The sequence below is a fragment of the Paramisgurnus dabryanus genome, chromosome 4, assembly GCF_030506205.2.
Source record: "Paramisgurnus dabryanus chromosome 4, PD_genome_1.1, whole genome shotgun sequence".
Classification (NCBI taxonomy): Eukaryota; Metazoa; Chordata; class Actinopteri; order Cypriniformes; family Cobitidae; genus Paramisgurnus; species Paramisgurnus dabryanus.
This window is the reverse complement of record NC_133340.1, coordinates 14,383,223-14,409,678: the sequence shown is the minus strand read 5'-3', so window position 1 is coordinate 14,409,678 and position 26,456 is coordinate 14,383,223. Positions and strand designations below refer to the sequence as shown.

Sequence of the window (26,456 nt, the reverse complement as noted above, 5' to 3'; positions counted from 1 at the left end):
ATTCTCTCTAATTGAAGGGCTAACTTTCTACATCCATGGAGTCCAATTGCACTCATTTGCTGTGATTGCGGATGGTAACCATTACAGAACCCCCACTTTAAACCGCAACTCATCCCACGCCGTTTGTGCTATGGCCATGAATGATCCTCAAATTGTAAGGCTTTTTGAGGTGTTCAGACTTTTCTCGATTAGAAAAAAAAACACATTAAAGAACATTAGCACACTAAAGCACATTAAAGAAGTGGGCTCTTTTGTCTCGAGCCAGTAAGCAACCACCCATCACCGCAAACACCCTAGCAACCACACAGATCTTGCTAAAAATCACTCCGAACACCATAGCAACCGTACAGCAATACTCTAGCATTTTGGCGACGACCACTTAAAATCCGGCCATTATTATTTTCCCCAGCAGGACCGAAGCTGCAGAACGTGCAATGACATCATCATCATATTTTTTTTCGCCCACACCGCTTAAAAAAGGTGATATCAGCCACGTCCCACATCGTCTGTATGAAAGTGTTCACTCGCATGACATTTAATTTCTTTCCTAGGGCTGCTCATTGAATGAGATCACTTTAGATGTCCCGCACGGATCTAGAAGAGAGTGACTGATTTGCTATCAGCTGTGATTAAAGGCAGAGAAAAAAACGCAAATCACCGTCTGCTACAGGCCATGGGGAATAAATAGAGTAGCGGTCATATTGTGGGCATCAGCAGTGAGAACGTTTTACCCTCGCAGACAAACATCATTAGCAAACAAAGCAGTCAAACACAACAACAGAATCTGCTGACCAGTTGTGGCGAGCACATGGGAAAATGTGCAGCTACCCGCTACCATCTCACTCTCTCTTTTCTCTTTATATTTCTCACTTACTATATACTGTATACACACAGTGCCAAGCATAACTTTTTCTCACCAACTAATTGTACAGAATGTAATGAATAATTTACCAGCTGCAAAAAATGGCTTACTGGCCATGGAATTGAAAATTTATGGAGATATATATGAACAGTTTGGTTCCATAAAAAAGTGCTACGGCCAAAATCAGTATTGTATCAGATCAGTATTAAAAAGTGAAATCTTAATTTTTTTGCTAAATCTGATATCCGCCGTGTTATTCTGTCATCTTTTATCCATTTTTTCCCCAAAAAGCGAAAAACGGCAGTCCTTCTTCTCTACAGAAGGCAATAAATCGGCTCAAAAATCACATGTGCACCATTCCACATATTGTAAACAATAATGGCAGCATTTTAAATATACATGGGATGCTAGTTTTCCTCATCTACTTTGTACTTCATGATCACCAAACAAACAAAACAAAAAATACTTTGATGGCATTAATAAACCTGTGGTGGTTTTCTGTGGCGAGGAAGAAACGCAAGCCATCAAAATCTCGAGAGAAGAAAAAAATGTCGGCTGTTGCTTGTTCTGATATGACAGCATCAAGCTTCTGTCATGCTAACACATTGACCTCAGGGGATCTTATAAACAACTTTCCATTATTTTACACAAAGTCAACGAAAATCGAGCAGGACCAAAACATTTTACAGCTGATCGCTGTCAAAAAAGTTCAGCGACGACGTCCCAAGGATGACAGCAGCAATGACAGTGTTCTTAATATGACAAAGTAAATTTTTTGATTAATGCCATTAATGTTTTTTATCAGTGTATACCACCAGTCAACTAAAAGAATATACAATGGCAAAGATGAATGCACATTTATATATTGATTCAATAGATTTATAGCATTTTGAAAAAATAATAATAGGCCTAATGGATTTATTGCATTTTGCAGAAAAAATAATCAGTTTTTATAATAAATCTTTGACAATCAAATTATGGATTTGAATTTTTTTATGTTATTATAACCTAAAGATGATATGTAAAAGTTTGTAACAAAAAATAGTGGTCTTCATCTTGTCACTTTCTTGGTTTAGAAAACAAAATGAATTTATTGCGTTTTGGAACCCAACTCTTCATTTATTTGTATATTAGTCACAAAATGAACTGCATTTTATATAGTAGCTAACCTTAGTCTAAACCTTATCATAAAAGCTACAAAAAGAAAACACATTGCAATTTTGTTCCTATTATATTTAGTTAAATGGCTTAATAGAGAAATATTTTGCATGTGTGCCGCCACATTAAGTCATTATAGTAATTCGACAAAAAATACTGATGACACATTTTCCACAAGTGAAAAGTCGGAAAAATAAACAAACCATCTAAATGTACAACTACGAAGATCAGACTATCATGAACAATTTACTTAATTGTGTATTTTGTTGCAGTTCCATCTAAATAAGATAGATTTTTATTTATTTGCCTGAGCCATCATTCACATTGTATATATGCTGAGTGTTACAATTGGACTCTGGAAACTCATACTGTATAACAGTGTAGCAAAAATGGAGGCTGCTTTCATCGATAAAGAGAAAAATATTGAAGTGCTCCTTTTTTAGAGTTATCAAAAGCTCCTCTTTTTCAGTGTTGGACCAAGCAAGGGTGCCCAGCTGAATTCTAATGACCAAAAAGAAAAAAAGACTCTGTGTGTGTGTGTGTGTGTGTGTGTGTGTGTGTGTGCGCGCGCTCTTTTACACACACATAATGGGAATGTTTTTTTTTTTTGGTATACAACTGCCAGAGGCAATGACTTGAGAATAATGTTTTGTGAAAACCCCATCACTCCACTCTGATATGACTTTTATCTTTCGCCATTGTATCAAGCATATTGTTTACAATTACATGGTGGTCACTACTGAAAACAGTTTCTGGATAGCAAAATATTGAGCTGCAATAATTTACCGCAACATTAGCCATTACGCATGCTACAACAATATTTGCTCAACAATATTCACGGTAAAGTTGTTCCAAATTAAAAATAATTTGAAAGAGATGAGCTTTCATATTTGTGCTTTTTTAAAACATTACATTTTAAATGTTTGTCTGCGGTGGAGGGTGGCGGGTAGTCTGTGTTTTTCCCTGACTGTAAAGAATGAGATGGGAAACACAAGACTGAAGAGACGATAAATATACATGTATACAAATCATGCAGGGAGAAAAAGCCAAGAAAAGTCCCTGTTGTTTCTAAGCTCAACTAAGCTGACTGAGGTTAGAACAAGCAATAAAAAACAGCCACAGAAAAAAGGTCAACACAGCATTTTCTGACTAAAAAAGATGAAATAGAGAGAATTTATAATGTACAAGTTTACACCGTATTTAAAGTTTTAGTTTTACATATTTTCTGTTTACTTAAATATTACTTTAAAGAGTTGTTACTTCCTCTGTATTAGGTATTTTCATGGCTATTATTGTATATACATTACACATTATTGTACTTTTCCTAGCTATCTATAGTACTTATCCTGTGGCGATACAAATGTAAAATTTTTAAAGGAGAGAGAGAGAGGGGGAGAGATAAAAGGGGAGGGTTTGCTTGATTTATGTAGCTGGCGGTGTTGAGGGTGGGACAGCACTAACTACAGGTTCACTTGAGCACTGTCATATATAAACTATCGAAATGACTTTCTCAACCTACAACAAGGACATTCACGTGCACAGTGGAAGAGAAAGAGAGAGACTACTTTAATAAATCCTGTGTGGCTAAAAATAATCACAGAGTTAATAAAAATGAAAAAGCAAGCATAATTTTATTCAGACTATGTTAATTCATGAATATTAGCATTCCTCACATTTCTAGCCAGGTACTTTCGTGTTTCACTGACTTATTTTTAATCTTCTTTAAATCTGACACGTCTTTGTTTGTCTCACTCATTCTCGATAAAATTACGAAGAAAATTACCAACAGTTTTTTTTCTGGGCTAACTCAGGGGTCCTTTGAGAAATGTAATCATGTCTGAATGGGAAAATGTATGATTGCAGTTTATACTTTTTAACAATGCTTCGCCCCATTCATTTTGAACTTTGTCAAATACTGTAATTATGGTTACATTTCCCATTGCGCTGCCTGGTGCTCCTTTATTGTGCATTCAAGGCAACTTTCTGGGTAAAATAATAGTTGGTATTGATTAACATCTCATCAAACATGAAAGTGAAATTGAATCGGTAAAGAAAGTTTGATCAGAGAAAAGTGCCAACCTGTCCAACCTTAATTAAATCCTTCACTTAAGGTTATAATTATATCATTAATCAAACTATTAATTCTTAGTGAAATATATGTCAGAAAAAAGTTAACAGTCAGTCAACCCTTTAAAAACAGAAATGAAAGTAATCCACTTATTCCTCTATCTAGTCTTCAATCATTGAGAAAACTGAACTGCCCATAACTCAAGTGGGGTCTTAGGAATCTGGACACGAGCTCTGTGCTGACACTTCACATGGACGCTGAAGTGAACGGAGATTACTGTGGACAAAGGGAACACAGTTTCCCCACCGGCCAATGATTGCCTTCTTACCACAGGGTCACTGGCTTGCCCCTTAACCCCCCTCCGGCATGTTTTGCGGGCTGATTTTTACTCAGAGTTGGCAAAGAACATTTCGCTTTCACTTAAAGCCCCCTCAGAAGTGCCCTAGATAGTATCAATGTGATGCTCTGGGTCGCATCTATCTACCCAACCTTTTCTCTTCCGTCCCACTGACAGTAATGCTTATTTAATCACCTTAATGAGCGAGCTGAGCTGCGAGGACAATGATGTGTGGCCGCAGTCGTTTAACTGTAGCTCGGGTGCTTATGAAACGGTGTCTCTTTTCTTCCATGTCAACGTAATCTCATTTAGAATCTGTTTTACTGCCTTCAACAGCCACATTCCTCTGAACACGCCAGTCTCGCTCCGCAATGGCTTTGTTATACGCGACTATTCTGCTTGGTGAATAAACCATTGAATAGTTTTATCTTTTCCTTGCATGTTCTTCCACGCTAGATACTGTAGCTATTATGTGCCAAAGGGTTGCAGGAACAGACGCAAAAGTTAGCAGTTAGTACTACTTGTCACCTAAAGGAATGGACGGATGTGTCGAATTGCTGAATTTTCTACCCATGTCTATCCATGAATAAACCAATTCGCTGTGCTTCACATTGGAAAGCACAATGCAGATGCACGGCCCTATCTGAGCCCATGATTTCGTTGAACAGATATCTCAGATGAAAAGAATAAGTACAATAAGTAGACACTTGATGCAACCAAATAAAAAATAAAAAATTCACAGCTGAAAATGTGAAACACACACACAAATACACACGCACCTTTGGTAGTAAATACAATCCGACAGGAATAAACGTCAAGGCCGCCTTTATTTCCTGACAGGGCAAAAATCAATATAAAATGACATACGCAGGCAATTTTGCTGTCTTTTTATGTGGGAAGGTTAAAAAGTTGTAAGCTGTAAGTGTAAATCCCTGTTATGGTACAGCAGCAGTTCCTTTCAACTGACAATTGGAATAATGCAGCGAGTCCGACCCTCATCAGCATTTTTGCCTGTGTGCGCATACGGATACATACAAGCATTTGTTGCAAATGGTGGTGTCTCCGGACCCTGACCTTTCTGACCCCTCATTCAGCGCTGACGAATCGTCTTTCTCTCCCTCCCTCGGCAGCCATTACTGGCAGCCCAGCAGCCTTTCTCCCTCACTAAGCTGATCACTCTGTCATAGTCCAGCGCCCGGCACAGCACAGTCTCACACACATTCACTCACACACACCAGTGGGCCGACACAGACTGTGCTGAATTAAAATAGGCAGAAAATCCCTACTTGCTACGTACTTGTGTTGCTTCTTTTAAAACAAAAAAATAATGAGCAAATTTTTGAAAGTATTGTACACTGCTGCAGATGATCGCATCAATGATTAAGAATTAAAATGAATGTTTTTGAAATCTTTAAAACATTATTTACGCTCAACTTGAAAACATTTTACGTCCTCTGCATTGCACCAAATATTGATCTTATATAATCCTAATATTTACAGTTATTAGTTTTTAAATTTATTAATGTACTTATATATAATTAATTTTGCTCTAAAACTTTTGAGTTTTTTATGTTTACAGAAATAATGCACATAAATTTACTTAATTTACATAAATGCACATACATTTTCTTACAGTACAATTCCATGTGTGTGTTCATGGGTCTGTCTGAGTGTGTATTTGCCAAATTTATTCTGGCTCGACATTTCACAACCCCACACTTTGTAATAAAACATATAAAATTTTATATAAAAACTATGTACCTGTATAATATTTTTTTTATACATTTTTATATATTTAACTCAGCACTTCCAAATATGAAACAACTTTACAGAATATTTTGGCCGGATTCTAAATTCAGACTAAATTTTGCATACTTAATTTTAAAAGATTATAGAAATAAAACTAACTAAAACATATTTATAACTAAGTTAAATTAATTATTTTAAATTATTTAAAAATAAAAAAAAAATTTATTCAAGCAGAAAACATACGAGCATGCTAAAAAATAATAAAAAATATACACACTCTAAGAAATGATGTGTTAATAATAAAAATAAAATAATTGTGTTATGCTTTTAACCCATCATGTGTGATTTTGTGTTGATTCTGTGTTGAAATAAAACACAAGTTGTGTTAAAAGTCACACAAAATGTGTTGTTCCAATAAAAACAGAGATGTGTGTATTCTGGGATAACGAATTTAGTGTGTTGTCCCTAAACTTACACTAATTGTGTTGTTTTTAACACGTCCGTTCTAAGAGTGCACTTACTGAGAAACTTTTAAACATTTTAACATCTATGAATGTGACACATAATTATATATTTAACTAGTTCTGTATTTAACTTCAACAGGATCTGTTCAGATAAAGCCATTAAAAAATACATCTACAAATGTATTCTATTTATGACACGTATAATAAACTTAAACTGACAGAAACTCAAAGGCTTTGAAAACATATTTGAGTTAATGAAGATAATAGCGCCATTATATTTAAGACACAATTTGAAAAGTCTGTGTGTGACTACAACTGAATATGAAATTTCTTTTTGTGTTATAATGTTTTATGTGTGTGTATGTGTGTAAGAGAGTGTGATAAAGCAAGAGTTGTGATGTGAAAATAAAACAAATCAATAGTGTCTGAGATGTAATCCGGCTTTACGGTGGCTTCAGCCTCGGCCTCTTGTTTGCTTGTGTTTAGCCTGACTGGGCCTTCCTGCTGCTAGATGTTTCTCCTTCGAGACAGCAGACCGGAGATCCTATTCATCTGGACACCTATCTTGATAAGACCCCCTTCTTCCGCACACACCTCATCCCTCATCGGCCTCCATCTCTCTTATCTATTCGCTCTTCATTTATCTTACTCTATACATCTCGGTCACTCTCTTTGTAAATGATGCTGTGCGTCGCTTCCAATAGCGAAAAACATCTGAATCTTTGATTCCGTTTCTCCTACTCGCTCTGTTACATTTTGTAGCTGTTTAAGTGCCCATCAACCTCTATTGTTCCTCAAAGGGAGATAATGAGAAAAAAGAAAAAAGATAAAACTGACAGCTCTATGAGATCCTACTGTTGCATGGAGACAAAGAAAGATAAAATGAAAAAAAAAAGAGAGAAATGAATAGCAAATGCGGAATCAGTGCAAAATGAATAGTATATCCCATAATGTTGCATTTTTCCTGTGTTAATGAGAATCATGTTTTGAAGTCTCAATAAACTCGCTAACCGTAATGATCGAGGGCGGGGACTGCCCGTGAACCGCAGGTTTTCTCCGACTTTTTCACTTTTCCATTTACACCACCACATGACCCGAACCAATTTTTCCTGCATGAATTAAATATGAGGCTTGGTAATGTTTAAATGAGCAACTAGGAGACACAAGCGCGCTCGAACCGCCTTTCCACTTCTCACCTGGGGCGTCCAAAACACCCTTCATCATCATCATGTACTAAAAAATAATCAAACAAAAAATATGGATAAGAAAATGTGACTTGGCCCATTTTACAACACTGTAAATCAGCCTATATTATGGGTCGGTATCAAAGGTAATTGAAACTTTTATTCTTTGAGTAATAGCACCATCTCCAGTAATGCACTCCATCAGCAAGATTACTGCACACACTGAACATATATCACACAAAGAAAAAAAGACCTCTCGTTGCTAGGAGATCGCTACCCGTTTGTACTGTAAGCGACAGAAAGAGAAATAGGGTGACACGAGGGTATGAAGTGAGGGTGGGGGTACCGAACGCCAAGATGGCTTTTTTCCTATTTAAAAAAAAACGCACTATTTTTTCCTGTGCTATGAAATGGCTTTTCTATTTGGAATTAGAGGAGATAAATGCGATCATAAATCAACCGTGAGGGTGATACAGGGTTTAGAGTGGAACCGTACACTAACGCCCGCTGCAAAAGGGACATTAAACACCTCCACACATGGCCTCCAACGTTATAGCCATTCTGACAGCTTATTTCTCATAGCGCTAAGGTCAGATGCTCTGCGGCACACGATACACGCAGCAGATCACTTTTTTTCTCATTATTCCCTCATTCTGAAAATCTTGGAGAACTTGCGGATGCCAGCAATGGCCAACACTCTCACATATTCCCAGACGGATATGCGACACAACTCTACATAAACTGGAAAAATAAACAGGGAAAAAAGTGGGAACACTCTCAAGCGGCCAAACTAAATGACTATTCTGCACATATCCGCACATCGATCAAAGCTTTTGTGTCCAAAACCATAATTACACTTTTCAGAAGGGTGCGGATATCAGATCTATCACCATCCATCAAACGGGCAGGGGAAGCGGACAGTGAGAGCAGTTCAATTGAAAAGGTAGCAGAGCGTACGAGAAATTCCACGCTGTAGCTGTTTCCAATTAGCTGCACTGTAAACGTCTATTGTAGAAAGGCAACACACGGCACTCGCACCAGCCACCGCTACATGCCTGTGTCTTCAAAGCGGATCAAAAATGCATCCAAGGTAAAAAAATTGAAGAGGCAAAATGCATGTCCTTACGAACAGTAAGTAAATAAATCCAAGGTGTTACAGTTACTCAAAGTGGATGTAGGGATTTTTAGAAATGCCGCACTCACATGTAGCATCCTGTTAAATGTGAGACTTTCTTTTTTAATACTAAAAATAATGTTCTTTTTAAAAACCTTTAACTAAAAGAGCTTTAGAGGAAAATAAAGCTTTGAAGTTTGCACTACATGATTTTTTGGCAACAACATTTAAAACATATAAACAGCTTGTTTGATAGGCGTTACACACATACACATATCTAAACAATGAAGCACACTATTAAAAAAACACATAGCATGAAAAAGAAATGTTCAAGAGTACAAAGTGAGAGAGAGAGAGAGATCGGACAGCAGAACAGTTCAATCTATAAGCATGCATTGATGGGGGGGTGGTTGTTTAGCTGTTACCTTGGTCAGGACTCCTCCAGCGATGACCTGAAGGGTTAAAATGAACCCCCCACTCCAGGGCTGTAGAGGTTCATCAAGACTCAGCGCAGAATATTTAACGTCCTCTTCCCATTCCACACACACATAACCACACAGCCGTGCTTACAAACACATGCACGGCAGCGAGACCTGCACGCGGCACCTAAGAGATCTGCGTCCCGATGTTTCCACAGAAGAGCAAAAACTCTACGTGATAGCAAAAGCGGAGCGAATAAAGAAAAACAAAGATGAAAAACCCGAGATGACAAGTGAGAGATTGTATCTGTTTTGCCGTAATTGCCCACAGAGTGGTTAAACAAGCATCACGCCGTCTGATTGTCTCTTTCTAACACTCTGCTCTGTTGCTCTGTCTCTCTCGTTCACTCTCTCGCTCGCTCACGCGCAGGCTGTGCTGATCGCAGAGGCTGCTGCTGATGCACTGGGAAGTTTGCAGCCTTCGATGGAGCCCCCGTCATGCATGGCTGGTCCCGGCGCACGCTATTGGCCGAGCCTCTGTCAATCCGATACTCCAGGGGTGGAGACAGCAGTAGAGGTGGGGGAATGGGAGGGGCATCTGTGCTGCATTAACCATTTGGAAGCCAAACACAGAACTGCTCTCTTTCCCAAGCAACCCCCGAAAATACACACACACACAAACTCGTACCTTAAACACAAACACAGATACCCTGAGATGGCATCTGTTACTGCTGTTGTTGAGTGGGAACAAGAAAGCCCACCTTGACACAGTTCTCGCCTCAAGTTTCAGCAGTGCTGTTCTTTAAAAGGTCTCTTCTCTTCCCAAACACACGGCCTGAGTAATAACTACAATCCAGTTGCATTTTTCATCACACATCCAAGATTAACAACAAAGCTCTCCTGCATTTTTCACCTTGAAAAGCCCAGCTGCTATTTACAATACAGGCAAATACATAATTTTTGTATTTGCATTTTTAGATTATAAGTGGTGCAGAATGGATGAAATCTTAAAAAAAAAAAAACACAACAGAAAACCCAGGAGTCCAGTGGTACGTAATGAAAAGCACACGTGAAAGTTTGAGGGCTGTTTTGGTTTGATTTAGGAGCATGGCTGGAAGCAGGTCCAGTGTGAACAGAACACATTTGTGCATAAATGCATGACTTTATGATCACCCCCTATGGGCATGTTTAGAGAGGCCATTAGCCTTTCTATTTTATTGCGAGTGAGTCTCTCCATTTTCATGCAGTAAACAATTTTTTAGCTTCTTGACAAGAACTTCGCAGAAGCTATTACTTAATAATAATGTATTGTTGTGGTGGTCCGAGTCTCTGACATCAGGAATTCCAGACTATGTGACATTGATGTGGCAGTTTTCACCATTTTCATATTTTTTATTATTATTTGCTAAAATGCAATTGCCAGTTTAAAAGAGCCAATTACTTATATGTACTCACAGGCAATTGATACGCATTTATGTGATAAATGCACATAAATCTAACAGAATATACATTTTAATAATAATAATAATAATAATAATAATAATAATAAAAATAATGGAATATGTATTTATACCATGGGACTGTTGAATGCTGTATTCTGATTTTTTATTATTATTTATTCTTATTTCTGGCTGAGAAATAAGCAACGGGTGTTGATAATTTTTCTGTAAAACGCACACCTAACCTGTCAAATGTCTTAAAATAACCACCAGAGCAATGTTTGTGGTAACCGTGGTATAAGCGGATTAATTGACTCTGGTTCTTTGAATTATTTAAAAATAATGCATAATGCATAATAATGCATTATTTTCAAATAATTCAATGGCCCGTCGTCAATTAGTCCTTACATAATTAATGATTAGCTGACTGAATGAGGGGAGCACTGATTCTCACACGCGCACACGCGCACACACACACAGACACACACACACATTCTGGTTTCCATGTTTTATGGGGACATTCCATAGACGTAATGCATTTTATACCATACAAACTGTATATTCTATTCCCCTTACCTGCCCCATTCCCTAACCCCAACCATCACAAAAACCTTTCTTGTACCTTAGATTTTCAATAAACATCATCTTGTTTGATTTATAAGCTTGTTTCCTCATGGGGACATCAAAATGTCCCCACAAGGTCACAAAAACACTGGTATTCCTATCTTTGTGGGGACAATTGGTCCCCACAACGTGATAATTACCAGGTACACACACACACACACACACACACACACACACACAAACACAGAAAGACACAAAACATGCACAAATTTAAATGGAAAATTAGACAATTAGCCAAACACACATTAATATATCACATCTCCATGTAAACCAATCCACATGTTGTTGAACTGTTATTACGAAAGAGATTCTCTGTTACGCAAAGGCACTTCATACTTTCACAGATTCTACCAAGAGCACAGGAATGCACACATAATATGAAGAGGCCAATCGATGCCTACTTAAAACAAAGGACTCATTAAAGCCATGCACATGGAGCACTCGGAGTAGCCGAAACCCATCAGAGAGTGCGGAACTCAACAATGGCTCTCTTTAATGATCTCTGTAATCTAATTCTAAATGCTCTCATCCCTCTGTACGTACAGATTTTGATAGCAAACATTATTTATCCCTGCTGAAAAGGCTGGGGAAGAGTTATATGACAACGTATGCTGGTTATGGCTGGTTTATTCAGGTTGGTGAACCAGCACCTCGTGCTGTTCACTAGTAAAAATGCGTGGTTTGACAAAGAAACACTTGCTGAGCTCCACCATCCAAAACACAACATAAGCTGGTGACCAGCAATGTAAGTCCTGTCAACAGTCTTGTTTTGCTTTTTTAATTATGTTTTTTAACATGCTTCTCTGCTCCGCATGCTTTTGCATTTCAATGCAGATTACACTTGTTTGCGGAGCGGGAGCGAAAGAAAGAAAACAAAACAATTTTTCTTCTATTGCTCACTGCGTTCAAACCGCTACAGTAGAGCTCCCTCGGTTGTGCGAGAGCGTACGTGCGGCTGCTGCTCCCCATAAAAAGCCTTCACAGTGACGATGTTGTTGAATACAGACGCGCCCTGCTAAGCTTGACTTTAGCACTGGCGGTGCTGCTCGGAGTTTATGTGAGCGCTGGTTAGTGGAGCGGCTCGCTGGATCATTAAGTTGCAAATTAAGCATAGTAGCAGTGAGAGGACGAGTATATCCATCAGTCACTGAAGTGCGAGGGCCCGTCACGATGGAAAAAAACAGATCCTACCATTCGCTAATCCGTTTGGTGTGCCTTTTTCTGTCCCCAGGTACTACACTTAACATTCAATATTTCTTTCTATTTGCTTGCTTATTTGCCCGCCTGCCAGTACCAGCTGTTTACTATCCCTGAGAAGGTTGTGTAATGAGGTAAACAGTCCACTGTGCTGTGACAGAGCTTCGTGGCGGTGGAGGGGGCAGATTGACACGGCCATTGAGAAGAACCGGTGAATGAATGACAGGTGATGCAGAGTCACCGAGGGACGGCGACAGGTGGGTATGCTAATGCAGGTCACGCATGTTCGGCGGGACCTTCCTCTGTTCCATTCTCTTTCTGTTTTGCTTTCTGTGCCTCATTCTCATATTCCCACTGATGCCCCCGCAGAGGAGGCCGTGGAATAGAGAAGGCTGTTTGCTAACACCGTGCCAGTCCCAGCAACCCCTGGTGAATACAGCACCCCGCAGCACTCTTAAGCCCAAGCGCAAACAAGTCACACACACACACATACTGTTTGAATATTCTGCTATAGTTGCAACTCATCTCTCTCTTTCCCTTTTTGTCCTAAAACGCACAGACGGATGCTATACTTGAGAGTCGGATTTATGACCTAGCAGGGCCATTTTTTTAGTTTCTCAGTGACAGGACAAAATCTCTATTGATTGGTCTTACTGGCTCTGGGCCTGGTGAGGCTATAGGCTACATCATAATGGACCTTGGTGGGATCCACTCATTATTTACATTTTCAGTTGTACAATGGCCCTATTGCATGGTCTGCTTAAAAAGAGGCATAATCTGATTTTAAAAGTGGTTTGATGATGTGTGTGTGACTTTGAGAAGTATTGGTGGTCAAAACCCCACAGTCATCCCCTGTGGACAGCGGTCTGTGTGGGGTGTGAGTTCAATAAGGGGTCAACATCAATCAGAAGACATGTCACTTTACTTCCAGATCAGACTCTATGCTGACAGGCCTGAAAGTCAAATCTGAGGCAGGGCATGACCTGGGAGGTCACTGGGGGTCAAGTGACTTCGGGACACGAGTAGGGCTGTGGCACAGAGATTACTGCTAAAACGCTGAGCTCTTGACGCTAATTCATTTTTCCTAAACCAATAATGCAGAGACAGCTTTTAGAGTCTGAGAACGGTCAATATACAACACGCACAAACGCATTCCTGCTGTGACATACAATTTATCTAGAGGGCAGATAAAATTTTAGCTTTAATTCCCTCCAAGGGCAGGCTAGTTTAGTGTCGTAGATTAATATGCTGTTAGTGGAAGTCTCACAGATGGTTCAGTGACACAATAGCCGCCAGCAGCTGCTTGTGCCATGGCTGGGATGGCATCAGCGCGAGGCCCTTACTGAGGCCTGGGCAAAAGCACAAACGCTGTACTCTGGAAACAATAAAAAATCTGTTTTGTATCAATATAGATGCAAATGGCTGGTGATAAACAATCTTGTCCACTGTCAGGGTAATCTAGATACAAAAATGTTCATAAAATACTCTTATGTACACCCACAACCGCACAGATTAAATTAGGCCCGTATGCATTGTGGTGACACAGTAATAAAACTCAAGCACAATCCATTTATTACTACAACGTTTCGCCGGTAAATATAGATATAGTTACTGCCAAACCTTGTGGATGAATCAGATGACATGTAACAAGGCGTAATGGGCTATTGATTTTCTAACCACTTGGAGGACATTGTGTAAGATTTAATACACTTTGGATTCTTAATATGCCGTAAAATGAATAAAAAATGCTTCTCTTATTGCTGGACCTCGAAAAGGCCACGACATATTGCTTAGCAAAACAGTAGGGTTTGAATCTACCTTAACTGTTTTAAAAACGTATTCAGTGGTGAGGAGAAAAAAAGTGAAAGGTGAGAATTAACAATTAGACTGTGTAGCAGGCCTCACATCGGTAGAGTATTAAAGGGGCCATTTCACAAGACTTTTTTAAGGTGTCAAATAAATCTTTGGTGTCCCCAGAGCACATATGTGAAGTTTTAGCTCAAAATATCATATAAATAATTTATTATAGCATGTTAAAATTGTCACTTTTTAGGTGTGTGCAAAAATTTGCCGTTTTGGGTGTGTCCTTTAAAATGCAAATGAGCAGATGAAGTGCGAAACATTAATCACAATGATGGTGATTTGTTGAAATTTAAACTCAATTGTACTGTGAATTATTTTCTCTCCTTCTCTCTCTCTCTCTCTCTCTCTCTGCACTAAATGGCAGTGCTGTGGTTGGATAGTGCAGATTAAGGGGCAGTGTTATAATAATAAGAGCTCCTTATGACATCATAAGGAGAGCCAAATTTCAACAAACTATTTTTTCATGTGCTTATAGAGAATGGTTTACCAAAACTAAGTTACTGGGTTGATCTTTTTCACATTTTTTTAGGTTGATAGAAGCACTGGGGACCCAATCATAGCACTTAAACATGGAAAGTCAGATTTTCATGCCATGGCCCCTTTAAAGAGCACCTATTGTCCAATTTAGGTTTTTACATTTCCTTTGGTGTGTAATTATGTATTAGCACAAGTTAACAATATGCAAAATCTACATACCCTAAAGTAAACGATGACTCGAGTTATCGTCTCCAACGTAAATCTCTTTTCTTGGACTACAACAAACACACGGATTATAGGCAACAGTTTACTTTCTGAAATTGGTGATGTAGACAAGACCGACATATTAATTCCTCCCGCTTCGGACTCACTGCCTGTAAGTTTACTCCTGTCAGCAACCGAATCTTTCAAACATGGTAAGGAGCATCACGTTTTCGGCTGACGTCAGAGGTATTCAGACCAATCACAACGTACAGATTAGCTGGCCAATCAGGGACACAGACCTTTACAAATCCATGCCTTTCAGGAAAAGAGTGAAATCTGGAGCTACGAAAATGTATGGTATGTGGAAAAAAATGCAAACGCATTGTATTAAACTAAATACACAAAATAACATTGTTTTTTAGCAATGAAATAGGTGCATTTTAATACAGCACAGGCCTTGATGCACCTGCAATCTCTGAAAGCGTGCAGTCAATAGCCACAACCACGTTTAGAATCAGGTCCTGCCGTCAGGACTCATTAGAAATGCACGGTTTTGTCTTGTAAAATGATGCTGATGGAGATGGCAAACATGTCTCTTTATCTTTGCATAATTAGATGCAAATTAGCGACAATTTTAGACAACTCTATTCAAACATCAAACAAGGCACAGTAGTTAATTATAACCAAGACACAAGGTAATTTAGGCCCGTGCCCTTGCGCAGGTGTGAACAGACTTGCTAAAAGAGGAGAGAGGAAGTGAGAGAGAAGTGTGAGAAAGTAGTGAGCGCCCGTTTAAGGTAGCGAAGATATACTGTTGATTCACTCCTACCTGCCTCGAACTCTGACGTGCTAATTTTCAGCAGAAGGTGCTTGCACAAAACTACCTGTGCCAATTATTGCACATTTCTTCATTAGTGAGCGAGGCTATTAAAACTGATGGAAAGCCAGCTTGAATTTACCGAGCTTAATTCATTTCTTTTTTAGTCATATTCCCTGCACTGCAATGCTAATGGGTACACGGTAAGATTAACATCACAGCTATTTTAAAGTACCACTTCTCGAAACTTTAAAGAAGAACTTCTCAGGAAGTTCAATTACATGCAATTATCAAAGCCGATATAGCAAAGGACTGGCAAAAGCTATGTTATAAAAAGCATCTGAAATGGCTTATAACTCAATGCATTAAATGTACGTTCAAAATTTTTCTTGCACTGCTCGCAGTTTAAATAGACTTTATTCTTGTTAATTGATGGCAATGCAGAACTACAATGGAGGTGTTTTTGTAAAATCACCCACAATTCTCCGGTAATAACCGCAGAGACATTTTTACAAGCATCTATCTCTAGAGACAAAGTCAACCAAATAAAATAAAATAAAAATCTCCACCAATTTTCCTATACATCTGATATCACAGGGGGCGAACCGTGCAGCCTCATTTTAACCCAGCCCAGAAGGGATGCATATTTCTGACAAAGCGAATGCATATTCAAGGAAGGTTTACGTGCTACGAGTCAATAGGTCGTCTCCCTGAGAGACTCTTCCCCCTTTTTTTCAGTGAGCATTGATCATGTTCTACATTTGCCTCTTGCTCACAGAATGAAAGAAAAAAATGAGGGTATATTTACAGGGAATTGTAATGATATCATATATCAGACTGACCCACTGGTGTAATGATTTCGCAAAAACACCTCACTTAGAAAGAAGCAGAGGATTTAAAGAACATGGCATGCTGAGATGGGCTGTAGCTGAGCGTCTTTTATGTAAAGGATGGTGTTTGGGAATAGTGAAAGAAATATGAAAATGGGGATTTGTGTCATGTCGCAAGATGCAATAAAAAAAGATCTTCTTGAGATGGCAGATGGAGCTCATTGCTTGGGATTTTCTTTGAGCATTCACAGAATTTAAGAGACTTCCTGCGGTGGCGTTGCCCATTTCCTGTTATAGTGGGTGAAGAAGAAAACATGATTTTTGCTTATTAGTTGGCATATAGTGAGCATTAAACAAAACAATGGAAGTCAGCAGAGAATTTCGCTGTCTTTATAAAGCACGACTTTTCGAAGATTTCTGTGCACTTTTCAGGTCTCCACAGAGACGTGAGCAGAAAGAGAGAGTTTCTATTGTCATCAGTGCTCATTCGTTTTCATTGAGCTAAAATATTTATATGACACTCTCTACAAGAGACGTGCTGTCTCACACACCAGGGCTGGGCAATATATATTTAATACACTGTGGTATATATACGCTCTAAGAAAGGATGTGTTATTTTTTACAGATTTTTTGTGTTGTGCTATTTAACACATTATGTGTCATTTTAACACATTACGTGGTGGTTTCAGCTTAAACCAGGACTAGGCCTTAGTTTAATTAGGAAATATTACTGGTTTTAACAAACATGCCTTACTAAAAACATTACTTGTGTGCATTTTCAGGCAAAAACAAAGGGCAATGATGTATTTTAAGATATGTCAGTGCAAGTTGTTTTCAGTTTGGACAGTTCTTAAATTTATTTTAGTCTAGGACTAGTCTAATCCCTGTCCAGGAAACATTTTATGTTGATTCTGCGTTAAAATAAATAACAAGATGTGTTAAAAGTCACACAAAATTTGTTGTTCCAAAACAACACATTAGTGTTTATTCTGGGACAACACACTAAATGCGTTGTCCCAGAATTCCCCCATCTATGTGTTATTATTGAAACAAATTTTTGGTTACATTTAACACAACTTAAAATTAAATTAAAATTAAAATTACACATTATGTGTTAAAAGCTTAATGCACAAAGATGTGTAAAATAAGAGTGCAATAATAACCCAGAAAGAATGCATTTAGTATGTTGTCTCAAAACTAACACAGACTGTGTTGTTTTTAATGCATCTGTTTTTGGAGTGTATGTACTGTATATACATTCACATGTCCTAAAATATAAATTAAAAATAAATCAAAGTTGTTGATAAATACATAGCTTATTCCTAACACAAACACTCTTCTTTCTCAAACCCCAAATATGGTCTGAAATGTAAAATCTTTAGAAGATGAAACACTTTCAACTGTCTTCTCTCTCTCTCTCTCTTAAACTATCCCTCAATATCTCAATGTATGCTCACCCCATGCGGTGCAGCACAAGCTGGATTATGGGGTGGGAGTTGCGGGGAGGAGGCAGACACAGCTGCAGATGCCCCTCAACAGAGAAGACTCCCTGGGGTGACCCTTGTAAGGGCTGGAGGCCGGCACAGCTAAGCCACTTCATTCAGCTGCTCCACGAATCCCTGCTGGGCCCAGACCAGGGGCTAGACCCAGTGAAAGACCAGCAAAGAAAAGGGCAAGATAGAAATAGAGAAAAAAGAGTGAAATGAGACTAAAAAACAAGGTTGTGTGGGGGTAGAGGGAGGGCTAATATTTTATTTGTTCATTTTTTTTGAATTACGAATACTTTTCTGCCGTGGTCATGCAGATCACAGATAATTGTTGCGCCGTCAGAATGATTTCCAGCACGGCGGCGTGCTGATCTAACCCACAGAAGGGCTAAATAACAACAATCACTATGATCATAAAGAGCAGGTCCCACGCTGGAGAACTCCATTCACGCTAATCAGGAGTCCTACTGTTTTAGTGCGTTGAGTGCAGCACAAAGGGCTGCTAGCAGGATGCCCAGGCCCGCCATCTCCAATGCAACCTGGCTAAATGGAGCAGGTGATTTCCCAGCCTCCCCCTGGGCCTGGCCAATCATACTCGCAGGCAGGTGGAAGGGCAGACTAATGTGAGGTGCATACTGTGAGGAAGCGTAAATGAGTATATCTGTGCTAAAAGATTCTGCTGTACAATATCATCAGTTTGCAAATTTTTGTACCTGACCTACACAACAGCACGGTTCAGCAGTTCAGGCAATGCAATGTGGAAGACTGAAGTTAATACAATATGCGTGAGGCCTGTAAGATTCAACAAATGGGTTTTAAACTTTTGCAATGTATAATCTATAATTCCGACTACAAAAGTAATAGTGAAGCATAGTAAATTTACTAAAGTGTATATGTAATGAAATTATTATCATCAGATGTGAGTTACAGATATATCTTTGCTCCATAAGTGAATAAAGTGTGGGAAAATATTTAATAATTGCAAATGTGATTTGATGCAATTTGCCATATACACAACACGATTGAGCACTGTGGCAGAAATTCACCTCTGTCCATGCGTATGGATAATGTTTGCAAGCAATAAGGTACAAGATGCAGTGCTGTATAGACCTATTGGGAGTACAGACCATTGCTGCACGCGCAATGTGGTGGCATAAAAACAGTGGAAATGAATTAGAAACGAGTGAAACAAACTATATAACTCACTAGAAAATGTCTTGTTGTGCTGTTAAGTGTCAAAATAACAATGCCAAAAAAAAGATGACCTTCATTTTTATAGAATACCATCGTCGAAGACACCATTTGAAGATAAACATAGGTGTTTATGGTTGCAATAAGACCTTAAACGAATAGACTGGAGTGATGAAATCATTTGGAAATCTCCTAATAATTAGAATAGAAAATTAGAGAAGATGTCCGGTGTTCAGTTGAAGTCTGTTCCCTCTATGTGTTTTTTTATAGCATTTTCATCACATTAAGTTTATAATTTATTTAGAAGGATTAAAGATTTGAATAAGTTCATAATATCAATAATATCCCCATTTATTAAATATTTCATAATGTTTCTGTTTTCTATTACTTCTTATATCTTATATCTTAGCTTATGTCTTCTTCCTGTTTGTTCTAAAATTACGATGTTTACATACTTAATAAATATATAAATATAGCACACACATGATGTAAAGTGTTATTAATATATAAACAAGCCTATACTAATTAATTTGTATGTAAAGATAATAGTTTTATAATAGTTTTAGAGCAAACACGCTATAAATATAAAGAAGAAATTATAGAAAACAGGAAAAGAATGAAATATTTAATAAATGATATTATATAGAATACATGATAGTATTGCTCTTATATGTACTTTAGTGATACACTGTAAAAATAATTGATTTACCAATAAAGAACAATGCATATACGTTACATTATAGTAAAGAGAAGCATAGGGGAAATAGACTTCGACAGAACACCGGATCCATAAAAACAACAGTTTAATTCTAAAATACTTCACACCGCCACTGCAGAGCTGTCACTTTCTGCCACCAGTTGGGCTCCGCCCACAAAAAACGTCATCTCTGTTTGCAAACACGCAAATGGTCTATTGTGAAAGGAGTCACGGCTGAAGGGCGTTGTTAGGCACGACGTGAAGTTGAGTCCCTACAACCCCTTCAGCCGTGACTTATTCACAATACGGCACTATCCTCCAGCACCTTATGGCTTTTATAAAATGGTCACCACAAAATACAAATATTAAAGCAAAAAAGCAAAAATCACTAAAAGCCTTCATTCCGCTGGAAAAAATAGTCCCTGACCATATGTTTCACATACCTGTGTGTAACATTGCTAACGGTGGTTGCTAAGGATGCCACGCATGACACAAAAAATCATTGTGTGTAGCAGTCATAAGTGTGCTTTATCATAAATAATACTCAGCTATTGATCAATCAGAATCAAAAACTGGAACTAATTGTTTAATAAATAAATATATGTTTGTCACCCAAATAAATGTATCCAACCCACCTCTGAATGTGACTGTGGAACAAATGAATGCATTACCTATAAAGTAAGGTGTAAAAATGTTGGTATCAATCCACCTCTAAAGTATAAAAAAAACCACACACACACACTGTTACACACCTGGACGTGCACACCTATTGGTTCATCCCTGCTGTGGGCAAAAGCAGGTTTGTGAGACAAATGAGGCAGCAGATAAGAAGGTCTAGGCAGATGGAAAGAGAAAGGGCGGAGCCAGAGCCAAGAATATGAACCCACATGTCTGACACTGGCTTAATAAGCAGAGTTGTGCTGATGGCAGCAGCTAGCGATTGCCCTACAGGGAACAGAGAGGCAAGTGAACACAACCTCCTGCTGAACTCAACACATCGCACACACTGTTACACTGGACAAACACTGCTGAAATGCAGCCAGTTTCGTTCCTCTGAGCACAAAACGGCAACGTGCAAAATACTGACAATTCCACATTGGGCAAAGCTGAAAGGCACCAAGGTGCTTGCGGGTAAAACACAGGCTAAGACACATGCCGATTTGTAGTTTGGCTTGATCTTCAGCCTAATGTGACCTGCAGATTTATCTGAAATGGGCGCTCAGCCCAGAGACTGATGACAGTCTGCAGTGGGGGTAAATATACTGGCATTACATCATTCTGTGTCCCAGGGTCTTAAAGTGACACCTCCTCAATTAAGGCCTCCTGTTCACACTGTCAATATTGAACAGGCTAACAAACAGACTATGGGTATAGCCCTAAACAAATACACTGTAATTGTCTTAAATCCTTGTTTTTACACCTAGTAATCAATGAATGTGTATATTGCCAGTAAATAATAAACAGACTGGTCTAAAATCAATAGCAGTTACATGTTGTGAATTACCCAGAATAGATTTAGATCAGTCTACTTTTCAATACCCTCAGAAAAAGGGTCAGAAAATGCTTTCACTGAAGTGGTACCCTTTCAAAAAGTACACATTTTAACCTAAATAGTGCATATTAGTAGCTCAAATGTACTATTCTGAAAGGTACATACTAGTAGCAAATGTATTCATATCTGTACCTAAATGGTACATATTAGGAGATTATAAAGGGTACTGTCCCAGTGACAGCTTGGGGCTATTTTTGATAAAATTCTTATAGTGAAAAGTACTGACACAGGGACTATCAAAATTTTTCTAGTTTAGATTATTTTAGTACTTGCAGAATAACTACGTAACTATGTACTAGACAACAGAACGATTGACATTTTTGGTAATGGCTTATTATGCACATATAGTGGCAGTTTCCCTGACAGGCTTTAGATTTATCCAGGACTAGTCCTTAGTTATATCAGGACATTAAAGTACTTACATAACTTAAAAAACAATACTGGTGTGCATCTTGAGATAAAACATTAGCACTGATATATGTTAAGATATGTCAGTGCAAAGTGTTTTTAAATTAATGCAGCTCAATCATGCATTTTACACTAAGAAAAGCCCTGTCTGGAAAACCGCCCTATAGAGTTCGGATGCAAAACTCTCCAAGTGCGACATGTTTTCTTGTATTTAGCACGCAGTTTTGAAGAAGCACTGGAAGCGGAGAATCGCCCGACGGCGTTCGCGTCTTTCCATTGTCCAATCGAATGAGGGGAGAGACGGGCCTTATGTTCTGGTGAGGGAAATTTACAGTTGCTTTAAAGAACCGGACTCCACGCGCCCACTCTCTCCTGTGTGTTTGTGCACCTCTCACCCTCAAACAAGGTCAGAGCAAGTGCCCTTTTTTAAAGTTTGTGCTAATATGACAGTTAACAGCAAAAGAGCGCTCACGCTTTAACATTTGATTGACAAGACAGCTGACTCGGTGGTTGCCTAGCAATATAAAAAGCCGTGTCGCACTGCTCTTTTTTTTTTTAAAGTCAGTGCGTCGCGCCTTGCGTTTCCAAGCGTTTAAAGTGTTTTTGGTGTGATTAACCCATTACAAGGTCACCTGCAGGACAACCAGTAAATTGCACTCCTGCAATGACGATAATGTAATGTTTTAAATGTATATTTATTTATTGGGTTCTTCTTTGTTTATTAAAATAATATTTTATAATGCATAAATTATTAAAACATTTCAAAAGTCATTGAACAATAATGAAAAACATAATAAAAATATTAGTGAACATCGGCTCAAGATCATTAGCTTAAACAAGCTTCTGCTACAAATCAGTACAAATACAATCATTCTACTGGTGACATTTTAGCACTTGACAAACGGATAGCGACTCGTAAGTAGCACTTAAAACCCAGCTGCGAGCGATCGTTTCACGTGCATCTTTGGGAAACATAGAAAGCGCTCTTAAGTGCTAAGTTCAATCGTTATCGGAAAACCCAGCCCTGGACGGCATTAAACTTTTACTTATAAAAATCATAAAAAATGCTGCCGCTAGCAATTTTTTTTTAAACGCTGGGGGAATTAAATGTAATGGATTCTGCCAACAAACTGGCATAAGGCGGATTTGAAACCAAAGTATTTGATGAATGTATATGTGTTGAGAGCAATCGATTAATATCATCTTCTCATTTTTGACAGATGAGCGTTTAGGGGCTTTTGCATCTTAGGCTCTTCATATACAATGTATAATAAATATATCGTCGCTGCCTGATGAAACTCACGTATGTCCAAAACGGTTACTTTTCAGGAAGTGAAAAAAATACAGTATTTCATAAGCAGTTGAATGTAGCGTTGTCATACTTGGTACGGCATCTTTATATGTAACCATATTCTTGCCATTGTAATGATATAATCTACATTTGACCAAAATTGAGTTTAAATGGACATACGTGCATATTTTACAGTGATGGTGGTCGATACGCGTTCTTCCGATCATTAATTAGAATAGCCAAGTCGCGTTTCATGTTGACAGATGAATACGCTCAGTTTATTAAATAGCCTACGTCTTAGTTTATTAAATACGCTTAGTTTATTTAATATTAATTATACATTTATTAAATGTCTCTTGCAAACTATGAAGGGACAATGAATCAATACACTGACATGGTAATGCTAGACAGATACTTTGTTTGCACAGTCCTACCATAATATTGTCACTTCTAGACGTACGTCTGGCATCAGGGGGAAACGTTTACCTCGATGAAGGAAAGTCATTGTCTCACCAGGCTATGTTTATTCGGCTATCCAGTGCTGAGCTTTGATGAAACTTCACGAGACCGGCGAAGATGCTTTCACAGGGCGGGAGATACGCAGCGTGATTGACAGCTTTGACACCAAATGGATATACGTGAAAATCAGATGACATGATTTCACAACTTTCATTGGCCATTTAGATATGTGAAACATACTGTATACGGAAATGAACCTGGACATTCAATCCGTCAAAAAATCTAAAAATCAGCAAAATGAATATACGTGGTTTTCATTGGACAGCGACCATATATCTATTAAAAGAAAACACTTAATACCACAAAACTTGTTTTAAATGTCTTAAAAAAATCTTTAAACTTAAACTATTTAACTTCATATGAACAAGCTGAACAATTTATGCCTTTTGAGTATTAAGCACACCTATTTTGGTTTATTTAAAGTTTTAAGAATTAAGAATTGCTCCGAATAAGTCAATTGTCTTATTGAAAGCAAGTATTTATGACTTATTTTGACCTACAGGTATTCACTACAAACAACCAGTTCATAAAAAAAGTATTTGCAAGCTATACTACACTGTTTATATACTAAAGAAACACTGCATGGTCGTTGTTTGCCTAAACAGTGAGGCTATTGCATACAGAAGAGTTGTTGTCTATTTATGTTTGTATTAGTTCACAGCACCCAGTCTTTGTCCTTCACCACAATCAATTCAGATTGCGAGCTCTCAACTCGGCTAAAACGTTGTTTGTTTTGCTGTGGCGCTTTGTTTATTCTCCGCAACTCATTCTGTCAGAGTCGGCTTTTTATTGGCAAACTGATGCTGCATCACATTTTTAAAAGTTGCTCTTAAACGACTCTGCAATCATTCAACATTTCAATTGTACCATGAATCGCTTTTCAATTATGTCCTATTGAATATTGCCAGGGTTTAACAGTTTGTGTTATAGGAGGCTTATAAAGATTGATGGAGGGGAATTTATAACCTCAAGCCACTATACCTGTCGGGCTCGCATAAGTGTGCGAGCGTGTTTATTAGAAACAGGCTCTTCAATCTCTATCTTTCTCTCTCTCCGTCAGTGTGTATTGTGTCTGACACAGTCAACCTTTCGTTTTATTGCTGTTGGGTTGCTGCTGTGTTTAAACAGCCAGATGCACGCTCATGAATAAATTAATGTTTACAAACCAGATTGGCTGCAATAAAAGAAAGGTCAGGGAGGGTGTATGTGTTATTCTCACTGATGCCACGCTTTGCCAAATGCAACATTCTTAAGGGCAACCTTCTCATGGCATGATTATCTTTCCAGAACCTACCTGGATTAGTGCTATTCCAACACTGAATCCGCAGATTCACAGAAATGCATTCAACAAGGGGTATTAAACACACATTTACTTCAACAGATAATGTGGACACACAAACACACACACCTGCGATGATCTTAAGTGACACCCGTGATGTATAAATGTGTGAAGTGGTGCTACGTCAGGGAATGAGTGTCTGGTACCAGGCGATATCGGAGGGTAATGTTTTAAAGCAGCCCCAAACGATTGAGCTGTCACTCATCCGCGCAAGGTCTGTCACCTCCTGACACACAAATTGCTCTCGTCAGAAGCTCCGACCAAATAAAATATTCATTCTCCTGTCTATTATCCGCCACATCACACTCGCTAATCATTTTGCCCGCCTTGGAAAACTTGCGGTCCGCCCTTTTCTCGCTCACCTCTGACTGGCTGCTGACAAACTCATCCCAATCTCCATCAGCGAGTGGCCGGCGTGACTCTCTCCGCCAACAAATTATTAGCATCAAATCTCCCGTCATCTGCAGGCTATTTGTGGTGTGCCAACATCATTTCCTGCCCGGCATGGTGAAATCGATTGCAAGAGAGAGGGAAGCAGAAAAACCATTACATTTCCGCTCAAAAGCTGAATTCCCCGCTCCACCCCCTTTACGAATGCCCCTCGGAAAGGAAACTTAAGATAAAGTTAGGATATGAGAACTTGGGTTAAAAGTCAGGCAGCCAAGTTAGTTTAGTGCTAATTGTATGTTTATAGTGTACGGAGAGATGGATCTTTTGAAACTACACTGATTGTGAACGTATTCAGACCCTCATTACCTCTTGACACTATAATTAGTGCTAATGAGCACAAATTGCTCCATGCTTATGAGTGTGTGTGTGTGAGTGTGTGTGCGTGTGTGTGAGTGAGTGTTTAAAAGAGGCATAGCCATGAAACTTGCCATATAGCATTCAGGCCATATTACATATATATATTAATATAATTATGTTGAACTTAAAAAATGAAGACTGTGATATTTTAGTCATTTGAATGTACTTAGCCTTTGCTAAAATGTGCAAAAAATTACTTTTGACATTTTATCAAACAGCTTCTTGAGGTCTTACCCTGAGATGCTTAGAACTTCATATCTATTCTGAGCTCTTATTGGCTGCTTAATCTTACAATAAAAAGTCATATAAATGTTTTTTTTTTATAAAATGTTAGCTTTGTAATGAAACAATCCACATTC

At 38.5% G+C, this 26,456-nt stretch overlaps 1 protein-coding gene across 12 annotated transcripts in view; it reads right to left on the bottom strand.

Annotated features, from left to right (window-relative positions):
* tenm3 (teneurin transmembrane protein 3) overlaps nucleotides 1-26,456 on the bottom strand; it is a 353,079-nt gene that overhangs the window by 170,505 nt on the left and 156,118 nt on the right. For 2 of the 12 annotated variants that reach the window (XM_065265525.2, XM_065265526.2), the window contains exon 1: nucleotides 9,362-9,795. The exons of the other annotated variants lie outside the window; for them this stretch is intronic. The gene's annotated coding sequence lies outside the window, so the exon portion shown is untranslated. Of the gene's footprint in view, nucleotides 1-9,361; nucleotides 9,796-26,456 lie in introns of those variants that run through there. 12 annotated transcript variants of the gene reach the window in all.